General features: G+C 36.3%; 1 pseudogene; it reads left to right on the forward strand.

The window, feature by feature from the left end:
* The first annotated feature begins 595 nt into the window (after nucleotides 1-595).
* On the forward strand, nucleotides 596-1,327 carry LOC118982183 (protein YIPF5-like; annotated as a pseudogene).
* The last annotated feature ends 2,653 nt before the right edge of the window (nucleotides 1,328-3,980 follow it).

Genomic DNA, 3,980 nt, shown 5'->3' on the forward strand with positions numbered 1-3,980 from the left:
CATTAGGTAGCTCCACGTTTAACTTTTTGAGGACCTGCCAGATTATTTCCCCAAATATGGTGCACAATTTTAATTTCTACTAGCTATGTATGAGGGTCCCAATTTATTTGAATCCTTGCCACACCCGTTATTGTCTATCTTTTGATTATGGTTATCTCAGTGGATGTGAAGTGGTATCTCATTGTGATTTTGATTTGCATTTTCCTATAGGTTAAAAATGTTGAACATATTTTCATGTGCTTGTTGACCATTTATATATCTCCTCTGGATAAATATCTATTTGAACCTTTACCTGTTTTTAAATTGGTTTATTTATTCTTTTAAACTTTATTTTTTTAAATAAACTCCAGTTTTTAGAAGTTTTAGAAAAAAAAATTGTGAAGATAGTCAGAGTTTTTACTCATCATACACCAAACTTCCTGTCTCATTAACATCTTACTTTACTTTGGACTGAGACACATATTAACAGGGGCCAATGCAGGACCTTAAGCAGAGTTCGAGGGTTACCTAGGGCTGCTGCAGCTATTAACACCACCTCTGCATTTGATCATTTGCAATGACAGGCTTTGATCGTTTAAACATGGATTACTACCAGAGAGTTACAGCACTGATGACCAGTCATAGCAGTGCTATGATTATGGAGGAAGTGGAGGTCCTTATAGCAAACAGTAGGCTGGCTATGACTCATCACAACAAGGCTGATTTGTCCCTCCAGGCATGATGCAGCCACAATGCCATACACTGGGCAGATTTTCCAACTATGCCCAGCTTGGGCATAGATTCCAACTATACCTAAATCATTCTATGAAAACAACTTTGAGGACAAGCCATCTTTATGAGAAGAATTGGGTATCAATTTTGACCACATCTGGCAAAAAACACTAACTGTATTACATCCATTAAAAGCAGCAGATGGCAGCAACACGAATGAGACTGCTCTGGCAGGACACATGGACTTGTGCCTTGCCTTTGGAGCCACACTGTTACTGGCTAGCATCTCTAGTTTGGCTGTGTGTATGGGATCAGTACAATTGGATGTCTAAGAATGTTTTGTTTATTAAACTTAATGGGTATGACAGGTGTTTCATTCAGTTGTGTGGCAAGTGTTCTTGGATTTGTCCTCTTCCCATGATCTTACTTTTTAGTTTGCAGTGATATTTTCTTTGCAAGGAATGGTAGGAATCATTTTCATTGCTGAAAATACTGGATGATTTTTTTTGCTTCCAAAATTTTAATTTCTGCATTACCCATGGAAAGACAGCAACTTCTGGTAGCATATCCTTGTGCTTTGTTGCATGGAGTCTTTGTCCTAATTTCCATTTTTTGAACTGAATTTATCTGGAATGTGGACATCATGGGCCAAATACACAAAAATAATTTCAAACCCTTAAATTGAACCAGCAAACAACTATAGTGCAACTCTCATACAGTAACGTTTGACTGTGGGAACAGTTGAAGCAAGCAGATATTTTTTGTTCATTTTATAGAACATTTTAATACTATATTGGATTTACTTGTAGGATGAGTAGATTTAAAATGTTTGTGTTTATACAAATAAGAAGTGCTTTTTCTTTCCTGTTCCTGCAGCCTTTGAAAAACAACTTTTTTCTTTGCAAATTATATTGTGATGTTTTTGATAGATTTTTATCAACTGTGGAAAACTACTACAGGGCTGATGATCTTTCTTAAAAACAAGCCAGTCGTAGTAAAGAAGACACAAGACTGGGCCCTGGCTGGTGTAGCTCAGTGGATTGAGTGCGGGCCTGCGAACCAGACAGTCGCGGTTCGAGTCCCAGTCAGGGCACATGCCTGGGTTGCAGGCTGGTTCTTTGCAGGCTAACTACCAGCAGGGGACACACAAAAGGCAACCATGCATGGATGTTTCTCTCCCTCTCTCCTTCCCCTCTAAAGATAAATAAATAAATAAAATCTAAAAAAAAAAGACACAAGACTTATTGCAAAAATGTTTTTCCAAGGAATTAAGAAAGAAAAATTGCCTGTATTGTCAAGTCAGATGCACTTCAAGCAAAAAGCAACCCCGATGTAGTTTATGAGTTTGCACTTCAAAAATTTGACATTTGTTTAAATTATCTCATGGCATTTTTGCTAAAATTCAACAATACAGAAATTCATCGTCTGCCTTATTGTAGATGTGAAATGTGAACACTGGTTTAGATCCTAGCATTAACTAAATCATAGTGACCTATACGGGCCATATAAACGCTCATGGTTGGATCATCATGTTTCCCAGATAACTTTTTTTGAAAAAATACATTTAAAGTGTCACCGTTTCAGTATTGCAGTTATCAATGTAAAGTGCACTTGATACTTATTAATTAAAAATATCTCAGTTGATTAAGAAAGTTTTATATTAGAATGGTACATTTCTTACAGTTAATGATACAACACTACATTTAGTTGTCAGGTGTCCTTAGGTTCCTCTCGCCCAGGACACTTTCTCAAACACTCCTTGTTTTTGATCACCTGGACAGTTTTGAGGAGTGCTGGTCAAATGTTTTGCACAATGTTTTTCTGTTGGGATTTTCTAATGTTTTCGCATTACACTGGGGTTATGTGTTTTGTGGAAGAAGGCCAGAAAGGTAAAGTGTCATTTTCACTACACACTATTGACATGGCTTATCATTGTGCATGTTGACCTAGATCACCTGGATGAGGCAGTGTTTGTGCAGTTTCTTTCATCTCCCTTTCCATCCTGTACTCTTTGCAAGGAAATCACTTTGCACAACCTACTTCTGAGGTGTAAGGAGTTAAGTACCACCTCCTGAAGGTAGAATATCTATATAAACTTTTTGGAATACCTCTGCATGGAAGATTTGTCTCTTCTTCTTTATTTATTCATTCACTCATTCCTATTCTTATGGACTTATGGTTATTTATTTTATATTTTGATTTATAATACAATGCCATATTGTCTTGTTGCTCAATTTGTTCCAATTTTAGGCCACTGGGGACTCTTTCAATGAGCTCCTGAGTCCCTTGGATAGATCCCTTTCATTGTGTAAGTGTGTGTGTGTTTGAGCACTTTCTTACTTTCTGGCACTATAAGATGCTCTAGGCTCATTCTTGTCTACTTCTTGTATCAGTCTTGGAACCAACCATTTCTTTAAGGAACCCTGTTCATTTTATTAATACCTTTGGAGAATGGCATTAGAAACCAAGATCTGGGCTCTTAGACTGTTTTCATTTTATCACTGAGTTGCAAGACTCTTTATGTATTCCATATACAATTCCCTGATCATATATATGGTTTATAAATATTTTCTCCCACTCCTGTGTTGTCTTTTCACTTTCTTGATAAGGTCCTCTGCAGCATGACGGTTTTATTTTTTGATGAAGTATAATTATCTATTTTTTCTGATACTTGTGCTTTTTTTTTTTGCATTATATCTAAGAAACAATGGCCTAATCCAAGGTGATGAAGATTTATGCCTATGTTTTCTTCTAAGAACTTTGGCTTGTTCATTTAGTTCTTTGACTGATTTTCTGTTAATTTTTGTACTTTCTTATTTTGTAAGGTTATGGTTTAACTTTATTCTTTTGCATATGGATATCTAGTTGTCCCAGCACCATTTGTTTGGAAGATTATTCTTTCAGCACTGAATTGTCATGATATCCTTGTTGAAAATGTAAGGGTTTATTCCTAGATTCTCAATTCTATTCCCTTCATCTATATGTCTATCTTCAATCCAGTACCTTACTGTATTACTTACAGTTTGTTTGTGGCTTGAATACTTTAGTAACATCACTAACACAATGCATTGGTGAGCTGCAAGAGGCTGTCCAGGTGACCTCGCCCAGAGTTGTCTAGATTTCCATTGTGTTTTATATTGGACTGGAACCTTTATTCACTTGTCACATAAGAAAGACAGGAGATATATAAGAAACTGTAAAATTCCTTTAGGGCATAATGACATAGTATGACATTGGTCAGACCTATAAACTAAGTAGCTCTAAACAAA

The sequence above is a fragment of the Sturnira hondurensis genome, unplaced genomic scaffold, assembly GCF_014824575.4.
Source record: "Sturnira hondurensis isolate 20B ecotype Veracruz unplaced genomic scaffold, ASM1482457v3 Scaffold0025168, whole genome shotgun sequence".
In the NCBI taxonomy this organism is placed as follows: domain Eukaryota; kingdom Metazoa; phylum Chordata; class Mammalia; order Chiroptera; family Phyllostomidae; genus Sturnira; species Sturnira hondurensis.